General features: G+C 45.3%; 1 non-coding gene across 1 annotated transcript; it reads right to left on the bottom strand.

Moving 5' to 3' along the window:
• trnai-uau (transfer RNA isoleucine (anticodon UAU)) lies at positions 1-95 on the bottom strand. Its single transcript has 2 exons — positions 58-95; positions 1-36 (listed from the first exon to the last, which is right to left on the bottom strand). It is a non-coding gene; the product is annotated as a tRNA-Ile (tRNA).
• Between the last annotated feature and the right edge of the window lie 15,157 nt (positions 96-15,252).

Below are 15,252 nucleotides of genomic sequence, written 5' to 3'. Positions count from 1 at the left end.
TGCTCCAGGTGAGGCTCGAACTCACAACCTCGGCATAGCTCATTAATTGTACTGCTGTATAAGTACCACGCGCTTACCGATTGCGCCACTGGAGCCACATTGCTCCTCTCATAGTATGGCGAATTGTAGGCAAGTTAGCTGAACATCAGTCGTCTGGAAAATGTCCGAATCTATCATGAAGGAAGTATGAACAAGCACTTGGAAAATCATTGTCTGATCAAACAAAGTCAACATGTTTTTACCGAATGGAAATCTTGATTGACAGATTTATTCCAGAATTCTGAGGATGTAACTGAAAGGGCAGGAATGTAGTATAATTGGATTTCCAAAAGGCATTCGGTAAGATTAATACATTAGATAAAGGCTCATGGAATTGAAGTAATATATTAACATGCAAGGAGGACTTAGAGGTAAACAGACAGAAAGCAACGAGGAGGGATAAATGGAGCATTTTCAAGATATCAGACTGCAACTCGTGGATCAGTGCTGGGGCCAAAGCTTTGTCCAATACGGAGAGTGTGGTGGAAGCGGATTCGGTCCTGGGTTGAAGAGAAGATTGGTCCTTATCATCATTGATGCCAGCCTCGAGAGAATTCCATTAAATCCACGTGCTGTCAAGAGACGGGTGAAAGCACTGAATATAGAAAACACGATGGGCCCTGACACAATTCCAACTGTCATACTGAAGACCTGTGCTCTAGAACCAGCTGTGGCCTGAGAGACGCTGTTTCAGTATAATTGCAAAACGCACATCTTCCTGACAATGCGCAATTTGCCCAGCTATGTCCTGTCTACAAAAATCGGGAAAAGTCCAATCCGCCCATTAACGACCCCATCAGTCTACTCACAATCATCAGCAAAGTTGTGGAAGGTATCGTTGACAGTGCTATCAATAACCACTTACTCAGTAACACATCGTTGACCGATGCTCAGTTTGGGTTCCACCAGGGGCACGCAATTCCAGACTTCATTACAACCTTGACCAAACATGGAAAATAGAGCTGTTTCCAAGAGGTGACAGTGACTGAAATTGACATAAAAATAACATTAGACCTAGCATGGGATCAAGGAGCCCGAACTAAACTGGAGGCAATGGGCAAGAGGGGGAAAATGCTCCATGACATGACGTCTTACCTAACACAAAGGTATGTCCCAGGGGGAGTGTTTGCTCGAGTGGTTGGGGGGGATTGAACTAAAATGGCAGGGGGATTGGAAACTTTGCAAGGAGTCAGAGGAAGGGGGAATCAAGGACAAGAACAAAAGACATTAAGGGGAATAAGAAAAGTGATAGGCAGAGAAATCAAGGGCCTGAATCAAACAGGGCCACAGTGAAAAATAGTGGGAAGGAGACAAGCAACGTAAAAAAGACAAGCCTTAAGGCTTTGTGACTTAACGTGTGGAGTATTAACAATCTTCTTCTTTGGCCTCCTTGTCTCGGGAGACAATGGGTAAGCGCCTGGAGGTGGTCAGTGGTTTGTGGAACAGCGCCTGGAGTGGCGAAAAAGGCCAATTCGACAGTGACAGACTCTTCCACACGTGCTGCAGATAAAATTGGTTGTCGGGGCTGTTACGCAGTTGGCTCTCCCCTTGCACTTCTGACTTTTTTCCTGCCAACTGCTACAACAGGCCATAGATAGGATCGTAGAATGGAGAGAATGGTGGCAGATAGAATTTTATCCTCACAAGTGTGAAGTGATGCATTTTGACAGAAGAATTAAGAAGAGGCAATGTAGACGTCATAGCATAGTTCTAAAGAGTGTGCTGGAACAGAGTGACCTGGGAGTGCTGGTGCATAGATCTTTGAAGGTGGCAAGATATACTGAGAGAATAGTTAGTAAAGCATAAGGAATCTTAGGCTTAATAAAAAGAAGTATTCAGTACAATTATGGTGAACCTTTATAAAGCTCTGGTTAGCCACAAATCTGTTCTGTTCTTGTCACCACATTTCAGGAACAATAAAGGTAGGGGAGGTCCTTAATGAATCCTTTGCTTCAGTATTCACGAGTGAGAGGGACCTTGTCGTTTGTGAGGACAGCGTGGAACAGGCTGATATGCTCGAACAGGTTGATGTTAAGCAGGAGGATGTGCTGGAAATTTTGAAAGACATGATGATAGATAAGTCCCCGGGGCCATAAGGGATATACCCAAGGTTATTACGGGAAGCGAGGGAAGAATTTGCCGCGGCTTTGGCGATGATTCAGTTTAGTTCAGAGATACAGCACTGAAACAGGCCCTTCGGCCCATCGAGTCTGTGCCGACCATCAACCACCCATTTATACTAATCCTACACTAATCCCATATTCCTACCACATCCCCACCTGTCCCTATATTTCCCTATCACCTACCTATACTAGGGGCAACTTATAATGGCCAATTAACCTATCAACCTGCAAGTCTTTGGCATGTGGGAGGAAACCGGAGCACCCGGAGGAAACCCACGCAGACACAGGGAGAACTTTGACGATCTTTGCGTCCTCACTGTCCACTGGAGTGGTACAAGATGATTGGAGGGTGGCAAATGTTATTCCCTTGTTCAAGAAAGGGAATAGGGATAACCCTGGGAATTACAGACCAGTCAGTCTTACGTTGGTGGTGGGCAAATTATTGGAGAGGATTCTGAGAGACAGGATTTATGATTATTTGTAAAAGCATAGTTTGATTAGAGATAATAAGCATGACTTTGTGAGGGGCAGGTCATGCCTCACAAGCCTTATTGAATTCTTTGAGGATGTGACAAAACACATTGATGAAGGAAGAGCAGTGGATGTGGTGTATATAGATTTTAGCACGGCGTTTGATAAGGTTCCCCATGGTAGGCTCATTCAGAAAGTAAGGAGGCATGGGATACAGGGAAATTTGGCTGTCTGGATACAGAATTAGCTGGCCCATAGAAGACGGAGTGTGGTAGTAGGTGGAAAGTTTTCAGCCTGGAGCTCGGTGACCAGTGGTGTTCCGCAGGGATCTGTTCTGAGACTTCTGCTCTTTGTGATTTTTATAAATGACTTGGATGAGGAAGTGGAAGGTTGGGTTAGTAATTTTGCCGATGACACAAAGGTTGCTGGAGTTGTGGATAGTGTGGAGGGCTGTTGTAGGTTGCAACGGGACATTGACAGGATGCAGAGCTGGGCTGAGAAGTGGCAGATGGAGTTCAACCTGGAAAAGTGTGAAGTGATTCATTTTGGAAGGTCGAATTTGAATGCAGAATACAGGCTTAAAGACAGGATTCTTGGCAGTGTGGAGGAACAGAGGGATCTTGGGGTCCATGTCCATAGATCCCTCAAAGGTGCCACCCAAGTTGATAGTTTTGTTAAGAAGGCATATGGTGTGTTGGCTTTCATTAACAGGGGGATTGAGTTTAAGAGCAGCGAGGTTATGCTGCAACTCTATAAAGCCCTGGTTAGACCACGCTTGGAATATTGTGTTCAGTTCTGGTCGCCTCATTATAAGAAGGATGTGGAAGCTTTAGAGAGTTTGCAGAGGAGATTTACCAGGATGCTGCCTGGACTGGAGGGCATGTCTTATGCAGAAAGGTTGAGGGAGCTGGGGCTTTTCTCATTGGAGCGAAGAAGGATGAGAGGTGACTTGATAGAGGTGTATAAGATGATGAGAGGCATAGATAGAGTGGATAGCCAGAGACTTTTTCCCAGGGCAGAAAGGGCTATCACCAGGGGGCATAATTTTAAGGTGACAGGAGGAAGGTTTAGAGGAGATGTCAGAGGTAGGTTCTTTACACGGAGAGTGGTGGGTGCGTGGAATGCACTGCCAGCGGTGGTAGTAGAAGCAGATACATTAGGGACATTTAAGCAACTCTTGGATAGGTACATGGATGATGGTAGAATGAAGGGTATGGAGGTAGTTTGATCTTAGGGTAGGTTAAAGAGTCGGCACAACATCGTGGGCCGAAGGGCCTGTACTGTGCTGTACTGTTCTATGTTCTATGTTCTTTGATATGAGGGTCCTTGAGAGAGTTCAGAGGAGATTTAGCAGAAGGGTTCCAGGGATGGAGCATTTTAGTTACAAGGTTAGGTTAGCATCCACAGTATTTTGCTTTTATTTTAGGTTGGCAGAGCTGGGGTTGTTCTCCTTAGAACAAAAGAGATTGAGGGGAGATTTAATAGCAGTGTACCAGATTATGACAGGCTTGGATAAGTTAGACAAGGAAAAATTGTTCCCATTAACAGACTGCACAAGGAGTAGTGACCACAATTTGCCAGTTCTGTGGAAAAAAAGGATGTGGGGGAGTATGAGGAAGCACTGTTTTTATATCTCAAGTGATAATGACCTGGAACTCGCTGCCCACAAGAGTGGTGGAAGCAGAAATTATCAATGCCTTCAGGAGGAATTCTGAGAAAAGCAGACTTGCAGGGCTACGGGCATCGAGCCTGACTGCGTTGCTCTGTGCCGAGATGGCATGGACCGAGTTGTCTCCTTCTCTGCTGGAAATAACTATGAAGTTTTGCAGTGTTCTCACCACACGTGGCTCCTGTTCAAAGAACAAAGATAATTACAGCACAGGAACAGGCCCTTCGGCCCTCCAAGCCTGCGCCGATCCAGATCCTCTCTCTAAACATGTCGCCTATTTTCGAAGGTTCTGTATCTCTTTTCTTCCTGCCCATTCATGTATCTGTCTAGATACATCTTAAAAGACTCCATCGTGCCCGCATCTACCACCTCCGCTGGCAATGCGTTCCAGGTGCCCACCACCCTCTGCGTAAAGAACTTTCCACGCATATCCCCCCTAAACTTTTCCCCTTTCACTTTCAACTCGTGTCCTCTAGTAATTGAAACCCCCACTCTGGGAAAAAGCCTCTTGCTATCCACCCTGTCTATACCTCTCATGATTTTGTACACCTCAATCATGTCCCCCCTCAACCTCCGTCTTTCTAATGAAAATAATCCTAATCTGCTCAACCTCTCTTCATAGCTAGCGCCCTCCATCCCAGGCAACATCCTGGTGAACCTCCTCTGCACCCTCTCCAAAGCATCCACATCCTTTTGATAATGTGGCGACCAGAACTGTCCGCAGTATTCCAAATGTGGCCGAAACAAAGTCCTATACAACTGTAACATGACCTGCCAACTCTTGTACTCAATGCCCCGTCCGATGAAGGAAAGCATGCCGTATGCCTTCTTGACCACTCTATTTACCTGCGTTGCCTCCTTCAGGGAACAGTGGACCTGAACACCCAAATCTCTCTGGACATCAATTTTCCCCAGGACTTTTCCATTTACTGTATAGTTCACTCTTGAATTGGATCTTCCAAAATGCATCACCTCGCATTTGCCCTGATTGAACTCCATCTGCCATTTCTCTGCCCAACTCTCCAATCTATCTATATTCTGCTGTATTCTCTGACAGTCCCCTTCACTATCTGCTACTCCAACAATCTTAGTGTCGTCTGCAAACTTGCTAATCAGTCCACCTATACTTTCCTCCAAATCATTAATGTATATCACAAACAACAGTGGTCCCAGCACGGATCCCTGTGGAACACCACTGGTCACACGTCTCCATTTTGAGAAACTCCCTTCTACTGCTACTCTCTGTCTCCTGTTGCCCAGCCAGTTCTTTATCCATCTAGCTAGTACACCTTGGACCCCAAGCGCCTTCACTTTCTCTATCAGCCTGCCATGGGGAACCTTATCAAACGCCTTACTGAAGTCCATGTATATGACATCGACAGCCCTTCCCTCATCAATCAACTTTGTCACTTCCTCAAAGAATTCTATTAAGTTGGTAAGACATGACCTTCCCTGCACAAAACCATGTTGCCTGTCACTGATGAGCCCATTTTCTTCCAAATGGGAATAGATCCTATCCCTCAGTATCTTCTCCAGCAGCTTCCCTACCACTGACGTCAGGATCACCGGTCTATAATTACCTGGATTATCCCTGCTACCCTTCTTAACCAAGGGGACAACATTAGCAATTCTCCAGTCCTCCGGGACCTCACCCGTGTTTAAGGATGCTGCAAAGATATCTGTTAAGGCCCCAGCTATTTCCTCTCTCGCTTCCCTCAGTAACCTGGGATGGATCCCATCCGGACCTGGGGACTTGTCCACCTTAATGCCCTTTAGAATACCCAACACTTCCTCCCTCCTTATGCCGACTTGACCTAGAGTAATCAAACATCTGTTCCTAACCTCAACATCCGTCATGTCCCTCTCCTCGGTGAATACCGATGCAAAGTACTCGTTTAGAATCTCACCCATTTTCTCTGAGTCCAAGCATAACATTCCTCCTTTGTCCTTTAGTGGGCCAATCCTTTCTCTAGTTACCCTCTTTCTCCTTATATATGAATAAAAGGCTTTGGGATTTTCCTTAACCCTGTTTGCTAAAGATATTTCATGACCCCTTTTAGCCCTCTTAATTCCTCGTTTCAGATTGGTCCTACATTCCCGATATTCTTTCAAAGCTTCGTCTTTCATCAGCCGCCTAGACCTTATGTATGCTTCCTTTTTCCTCTCAGCTAGTCTCACAATTTCACCTGTCATCCATGGTTCCCTAATCTTGCCATTTCTATCCCTCATTTTCACAGGAACATGTCTCTCCTGCACGCTAATCAACCTCTCTTTAAAAGCCTCCCACATATCACATGTGGATTTACCTTCAAACAGCTGCTCCCAATCTACATTTCCCAGCTCCTGCCGAATTTTGGTATAGTTGGCCTTCCCCCAATTTAGCACTCTTCCTTTAGGACCACTCTCGTCTTTGTCCATGAGTATTTTAAAGCTTACGGAATTGTGATCACTATTCCCAAAGTAGTCCCCGACTGAAACTTCAACAACCTGGCCGGGCTCATTCCCAACACCAGGTCCAGTATGGCCCCTTCCCGAGTTGGACTATTTACATACTGCTCTAGAAAACCCTCCTGGATGCTCCTTACAAATTCTGCTCCATCTGGACCTCTAACATTAAGCGAATCCCAGTCAATGTTGGGAAAATTAAAATCTCCTATCACCACCACCCTGTTACTCCTACATCTTTCCATAATCTGTTTACATATTTGTACCTCTATCTCACGCTCGCTGTTGGGAGGCCTGTAGTACAGCCCCAACATTGTTACCGCACCCTTCCTATTTCTGAGTTCTGTCCATATTGCCTCACTGCTCGAGTCCTCCATAGTGCCCTCCTTCAGCACAGCTGTGATATCCTCTTTGACCAGTAATGCAACTCCTCCACCCCTTTTACCTCCCTCTCTATCCCGCCTGAAGCATCGATATCCTGGGATATTTAGTTGCCAATCATGCCCTTCCCTCAACCAAGTCTCAGTAATAGCAATAACATCATACTCCCAGGTACTAATCCAAGCCCTAAGTTCATCTGCCTTACCAACTACACTTCTTGCATTAAAACAAATGCACCTCAGACCACCAGTCCCTTTATATTCATCATCTGCTCCCTGCCTGCTCTTCCCCTTAGTCACACTGACTTCATTATCTAGTTCCTTACAGGCTTTTGTTACTACCTCCTTACTGTCAACTGACCTCAATTGGTTCCCAGCCCCCTGCCACATTAGTTTAAACCCTCCCCAACAGCGTTAGCAAAAGCACCTCCAAGGACATTGGTTCCAGTCCGGCCCAGGTGTAGACCGTCCAATTTGTAATAGTCCCACCTCCCCCAGAACCGGTCCCAATGTCCCAAAAATCTGAACCCATCCTTCCTGCACCATCTCTCAAGCCACGCATTCATCCTGACTATTCTTTCATTTTTACTCTGACTATCACGTGGCACTGGTAGTAATCCTGAGATTACTACCTCTGAGGTCCTACTTTTTAACTTGGCTCCTAACTCCCTAAACTCTGCTTGTAGGACCTCATCCCGTTTTTTACCTATATCATTAGTGCCTATGTGCACAATGACAACTGGCTGTTCACCCTCCCCCTTTAGAATGTTCTGCAGCCGATCTGAGACGTCCCTGACCCGTGCACCTGGGAGGCAACATACCATTCGGGAGCCTCATTTTCGACCACAGAACCGCCTATCTACTCCCCTGACAATCGAATCCCCTACGACTATAGCCCTTCCACTCTTTTTCCCGCCCTTCTGAACAGCAGAGCCAGCCACGGTGCCATGGACCTGTCTACTGCTGCCTTCCCCTGGTGAGCCATCTCCCTCTACAGTATCCAAAACGGTATACTTGTTTTGGAGGGAGATGACCGCAGGGGACTCCTGCGCTGCCTTCCTGCTCTTTCTCTGCCTTTTGGTCACCCATTCCCTTTCTCCCTCAGCAATCCTAATCTGCGGTGTGACCAATTCACTAAACGTGCTATCCACGACCTCCTCAGCATCGCGCATGCTCCAAAGTGAGTCCATCCGCAGCTCGAGAGCCGTCATGCGGTCTAACAAGAGCTGCAGCTGGACACACTTCCTGCACGTGAAGGAGTCAGGGTCATCAGCCATGTCCCTGAGCTCCCACATTGAGCAAGAGGAGCATGATACGGGTCTGAGATCTCCTGTTATTTTTCATCTTAAGTTTAAACTTACTTAAATGAAAAAGGAACGAAAAGTTTTTACCAATCACAATAAAACCAGAGAAATCGAAAAAGCCTTACATGAGTCATTTTTTTTTCGGTTAGAGGAGGAGGGCGGGTGGGAGACGCTACAAGTGTGGTGTCTCGGGTTCAGAAACCGCCCAAATATATAGTGTTTTACTTACCCAGCAGCCCCCTGGCCTCCGCCGAAAAAACAAAAGGAAATTAAATTTACTTTCAAACTGACTTTCCCAGCTGCTCACTCGCTCACACGCTGCTCCCGAAAAAGCTGCTGCACTGAAAGGAAAGTTATTTTAAACAGCCCAAATATATAGTGATTTACTTACCCAGCAGCCCCCTGGCCTCCACCGAAAAAAACAAAAGGAAATTAAATTTACTTTCAAACTGACTTTCCCAGCTGCTCACTCGCTCACACGCTGCTCCCGATAAAGCTGCTGCACTGAAAGGAAAGTTATTTTAAACCGCCCAAATATATAGTGTTTTACTTACCCAGCAGCCCCCTGGCCTCCGCCGAAAAAACAAAAGGAAATTAAATTTACTTTCAAACTGACTTTCCCAGCTGTTCACTCGCTCACACGCTGCTCCCGAAAAAGCTGCTGCACTGAAAGGAAAGTTATTTTAAACCGCCCAAATATATAGTGTTTTACTTACCCAGCAGCCCCCTGGCCTCCGCCGAAAAAACAAAAGGAAATTAAATTTACTTTCAAACTGACTTTCCCAGCTGCTCACTCGCTCACACGCTGCTCCCGAAAAAGCTGCTGCACTGAAAGGAAAGTTATTTTAAACCGCCCAAATATATAGTGTTTTACTTACCCAGCAGCCCCCTGGCCTCCGCCGAAAAAACAAAAGGAAATTAAATTTACTTTCAAACTGACTTTCCCAGCTGCTCACTCGCTCACACGCTGCTCCCGAAAAAGCTGCTGCACTGAAAGGAAAGTTATTTTAAACCGCCCAAATATATAGTGTTTTACTTACCCAGCAGCCCCCTGGCCTCCGCCGAAAAAACAAAAGGAAATTAAATTTACTTTCAAACTGACTTTGCCAGCTGCTCACTCGCTCACACGCTGCTCCCGATAAAGCTGCTGCACTGAAAGGAAAGTTATTTTAAACCGCCCAAATATATAGTGTTTTACTTACCCAGCAGCCCCCTGGCCTCCGCCGAAAAAACAAAAGGAAATTAAATTTACTTTCAAACTGACTTTCCCAGCTGTTCACTCGCTCACACGCTGCTCCCGAAAAAGCTGCTGCACTGAAAGGAAAGTTATTTTTAACCGCCCAAATATATAGTGTTTTACTTACCCAGCAGCCCCCTGGCCTCCGCCGAAAAAACAAAAGGAAATTAAATTTACTTTCAAACTGACTTTCCCAGCTGCTCACTCGCTCACACGCTGCTCCCGAAAAAGCTGCTGCACTGAAAGGAAAGTTATTTTAAACCGCCCAAATATATAGTGTTTTACTTACCCAGCAGCCCCCTGGCCTCCGCCGAAAAAACAAAAGGAAATTAAATTTACTTTCAAACTGACTTTCCCAGCTGCTCACTCGCTCACACGCTGCTACCGAAAAAGCTGCTGCACTGAAAGGAAAGTTATTTTAAAACGCCCAAATATATAGTGTTTTACTTACCCAGCAGCCCCCTGGCCTCCGCCGAAAAAACAAAAGGAAATTAAATTTACTTTCAAACTGACTTTCCCAGCTGCTCACTCACTCACACGCTGCTCCCGAAAAAGCTGCTGCACTGAAAGGAAAGTTATTTTAAACCGCCCAAATATATAGTGTTTTACTTACCCAGCAGCCCCCTGGCCTCCGCCGAAAAAACAAAAGGAAATTAAATTTACTTTCAAACTGACTTTCCCAGCTGCTCACTCGCTCACACGCTGCTCCCGATAAAGCTGCTGCACTGAAAGGAAAGTTATTTTACACTGCCCAAATATATAGTGTTTTACTTACCCAGCAGCCCCCTGGCCTCCGCCGAAAAAACAAAAGGAAATTAAATTTACTTTCAAACTGACTTTCCCAGCTGTTCACTCGCTCACACGCTGCTCCCGAAAAAGCTGCTGCACTGAAAGGAAAGTTATTTTAAACTGCCCAAATATATAGTGTTTTACTTACCCAGCAGCCCCCTGGCCTCCGCCGAAAAAACAAAAGGAAATTAAATTTACTTTCAAACTGACTTTCCCAGCTGCTCACTCGCTCACACGCTGCTCCCGAAAAAGCTGCTGCACTGAAAGGAAAGTTATTTTAAACCGCCCAAATATATAGTGTTTTACTTACCCAGCAGCCCCCTGGCCTCCGCCGAAAAAACAAAAGGAAATTAAATTTACTTTCAAACTGACTTTCCCAGCTGCTCACTCGCTCACACGCTGCTCCCGAAAAAGCTGCTGCACTGAAAGGAAAGTTATTTTAAACCGCCCAAATATATAGTGTTTTACTTACCCAGCAGCACCCTGGCCTCCGCCGAAAAAACAAAAGGAAATTAAATTTACTTTCAAACTGACTTTCCCAGCTGCTCACTCGCTCACACGCTGCTCCCGATAAAGCTGCTGCACTGAAAGGAAAGTTATTTTAAACCGCCCAAATATATAGTGTTTTACTTACCCAGCAGCCCCCTGGCCTCCGCCGAAAAAACAAAAGGAAATTAAATTTACTTTCAAACTGACTTTCCCAGCTGTTCACTCGCTCACACGCTGCTCCCGAAAAAGCTGCTGCACTGAAAGGAAAGTTATTTTAAACCGCCCAAATATATAGTGTTTTACTTACCCAGCAGCCCCCTGGCCTCCGCCGAAAAAACAAAAGGAAATTAAATTTACTTTCAAACTGACTTTCCCAGCTGCTCACTCGCTCACACGCTGCTCCCGAAAAAGCTGCTGCACTGAAAGGAAAGTTATTTTAAACCGCCCAAATATATAGTGTTTTACTTACCCAGCAGCCCCCTGGCCTCCGCCGAAAAAACAAAAGGAAATTAAATTTACTTTCAAACTGACTTTCCCAGCTGCTCACTCGCTCACACGCTGCTCCCGAAAAAGCTGCTGCACTGAAAGGAAAGTTATTTTAAACCGCCCAAATATATAGTGTTTTACTTACCCAGCAGCCCCCTGGCCTCCGCCGAAAAAACAAAAGGAAATTAAATTTACTTTCAAACTGACTTTCCCAGCTGCTCACTCGCTCACACGCTGCTCCCGATAAAGCTGCTGCACTGAAAGGAAAGTTATTTTAAACCGCCCAAATATATAGTGTTTTACTTACCCAGCAGCCCCCTGGCCTCCGCCGAAAAAACAAAAGGAAATTAAATTTACTTTCAAACTGACTTTCCCAGCTGTTCACTCGCTCACACGCTGCTCCCGAAAAAGCTGCTGCACTGAAAGGAAAGTTATTTTTAACTGACCAAATATATAGTGTTTTACTTACCCAGCAGCCCCCTGGCCTCCACCGAAAAAACAAAAGGAAATTAAATTTACTTTCAAACTGACTTTCCCAGCTGCTCACTCGCTCACACGCTGCTCCCGAAAAAGCTGCTGCACTGAAAGGAAAGTTATTTTAAACCGCCCAAATATATAGTGTTTTACTTACCCAGCAGCCCCCTGGCCTCCGCCGAAAAAACAAAAGGAAATTAAATTTACTTTCAAACTGACTTTCCCAGCTGCTCACTCGCTCACACGCTGCTCCCGAAAAAGCTGCTGCACTGAAAGGAAAGTTCTTTTAAACCGCCCAAATATATAGTGTTTTACTTACCCAGCAGCCCCCTGGCCTCCGCCGAAAAACCAAAAGGAAATTAAATTTACTTTCAAACTGACTTTCCCAGCTGCTCACTCGCTCACACGCTGCTCCCGAAAAAGCTGCTGCACTGAAAGGAAAGTTATTTTAAACCGCCCAAATATATAGTGTTTTACTTACCCAGCAGCCCCCTGGCCTCCGCCGAAAAAACAAAAGGAAATTAAATTTACTTTCAAACTGACTTTCCCAGCTGCTCACTCGCTCACACGCTGCTCCCGATAAAGCTGCTGCACTGAAAGGAAAGTTATTTTAAACTGCCCAACTATATAGTGTTTTACTTACCCAGCAGCCCCCTGGCCTCCACCGAAAAAACAAAAGGAAATTAAATTTACTTTCAAACTGACTTTCCCAGCTGTTCACTCGCTCACACGCTGCTCCCGAAAAAGCTGCTGCACTGAAAGGAAAGTTATTTTAAACTGCCCAAATATATAGTGTTTTACTTACCCAGCAGCCCCCTGGCCTCCACCGAAAAAACAAAAGGAAATTAAATTTACTTTCAAACTGACTTTCCCAGCTGTTCACTCGCTCACACGCTGCTCCCGAAAAAGCTGCTGCACTGAAAGGAAAGTTATTTTAAAACGCCCAAATATATAGTGTTTTACTTACCCAGCAGCCCCCTGGCCTCCGCCGAAAAAACAAAAGGAAATTAAATTTACTTTCAAACTGACTTTCCCAGCTGCTCACTCGCTCACACGCTGCTCCCGAAAAAGCTGCTGCACTGAAAGGAAAGTTCTTTTAAACCGCCCAAATATATAGTGTTTTACTTACCCAGCAGCCCCCTGGCCTCCGCCGAAAAACCAAAAGGAAATTAAATTTACTTTCAAACTGACTTTCCCAGCTGCTCACTCGCTCACACGCTGCTCCCGAAAAAGCTGCTGCACTGAAAGGAAAGTTATTTTAAACCGCCCAAATATATAGTGTTTTACTTACCCAGCAGCCCCCTGGCCTCCGCCGAAAAAACAAAAGGAAATTAAATTTACTTTCAAACTGACTTTCCCAGCTGCTCACTCGCTCACACGCTGCTCCCGATAAAGCTGCTGCACTGAAAGGAAAGTTATTTTAAACTGCCCAAATATATAGTGTTTTACTTACCCAGCAGCCCCCTGGCCTCCACCGAAAAAACAAAAGGAAATTAAATTTACTTTCAAACTGACTTTCCCAGCTGTTCACTCGCTCACACGCTGCTCCCGAAAAAGCTGCTGCACTGAAAGGAAAGTTATTTTAAACCGCCCAAATATATAGTGTTTTACTTACCCAGCAGCCCCCTGGCCTCCGCCGAAAAAACAAAAGGAAATTAAATTTACTTTCAAACTGACTTTCCCAGCTGCTCACTCGCTCACACGCTGCTCCCGAGAAAGCTGCTGCACTGAAAGGAAAGTTATTTTAAACCGCCCAAATATATAGTGTTTTACTTACCCAGCAGCCCCCTGGCCTCCGCCGAAAAAACAAAAGGAAATTAAATTTACTTTCAAACTGACTTTCCCAGCTGCTCACTCGCTCACACGCTGCTCCCGATAAAGCTGCTGCACTGAAAGGAAAGTTATTTTAAACCGCCCAAATATATAGTGTTTTACTTACCCAGCAGCCCCCTGGCCTCCATCGAAAAAACAAAAGGAAATTAAATTTACTTTCAAACTGACTTTCCCAGCTGCTCACTCGCTCACACGCTGCTCCCGAAAAAGCTGCTGCACTGAAAGGAAAGTTATTTTAAACCGCCCAAATATATAGTGTTTTACTTACCCAGCAGCCCCCTGGCCTCCGCCGAAAAAACAAAAGGAAATTAAATTTACTTTCAAACTGACTTTCCCAGCTGCTCACTCGCTCACACGCTGCTCCCGATAAAGCTGCTGCACTGAAAGGAAAGTTATTTTAAACCGCCCAAATATATAGTGTTTTACTTACCCAGCAGCCCCTGGTCTCCGCCGAAAAAACAAAAGGAAATTAAATTTACTTTCAAACTGACTTTCCCAGCTGCTCACTCGCTCACACGCTGCTCCCGAAAAAGCTGCTGCACTGAAAGGAAAGTTATTTTAAACCGCCCAAATATATAGTGTTTTACTTACCCAGCAGCCCCTGGCCTCCGCCGAAAAAACAAAAGGAAATTAAATTTACTTTCAAACTGACTTTCCCAGCTGCTCACTCGCTCACACGCTGCTCCCGAAAAAGCTGCTGCACTGAAAGGAAAGTTATTTTAAACCGCCCAAATATATAGTGTTTTACTTACCCAGCAGCCCCCTGGCCTCCGCCGAAAAAACAAAAGGAAATTAAATTTACTTTCAAACTGACTTTCCCAGCTGCTCACTCGCTCACACGCTGCTCCCGAAAAAGCTGCTGCACTGAAAGGAAAGTTATTTTAAACCACCCAAATATATAGTGTTTTACTTACCCAGCAGCCCCCTGGCCTCCGCCGAAAAAACAAAAGGAAATTAAATTTACTTTCAAACTGACTTTCCCAGCTGCTCACTCGCTCACACGCTGCTCCCGAAAAAGCTGCTGCACTGAAAGGAAAGTTATTTTAAACCGCCCAAATATATAGTGTTTTACTTACCCAGCAGCCCCCTGGCCTCCGCCGAAAAAACAAAAGGAAATTAAATTTACTTTCAAACTGACTTTCCCAGCTGCTCACTCGCTCACACGCTGCTCCCGATAAAGCTGCTGCACTGAAAGGAAAGTTATTTTAAACTGCCCAAATATATAGTGTTTTACTTACCCAGCAGCCCCTGGCCTCCGCCGAAAAAACAAAAGGAAATTAAATTTACTTTCAAACTGACTTTCCCAGCTGCTCACTCGCTCACACGCTGCTCCCGAAAAAGCTGCTGCACTGAAAGGAAAGTTATTTTAAACCGCCCAAATATATAGTGTTTTACTTACCCAGCAGCCCCCTGGCCTCCACCGAAAAAACAAAAGGAAATTAAATTTACTTTCAAACTGACTTTCCCAGCTGCTCACTCGCTCACACGCTGCTCCCGAAAAAGCTGCTGCACT

The sequence above is a fragment of the Heterodontus francisci genome, chromosome 34 (assembly GCF_036365525.1).
Source record: "Heterodontus francisci isolate sHetFra1 chromosome 34, sHetFra1.hap1, whole genome shotgun sequence".
Taxonomy (NCBI): Eukaryota; Metazoa; Chordata; class Chondrichthyes; order Heterodontiformes; family Heterodontidae; genus Heterodontus; species Heterodontus francisci.
The sequence above is the reverse complement of the archived record's forward strand: the minus strand, read 5'-3'. Positions and strand labels throughout refer to the sequence as shown.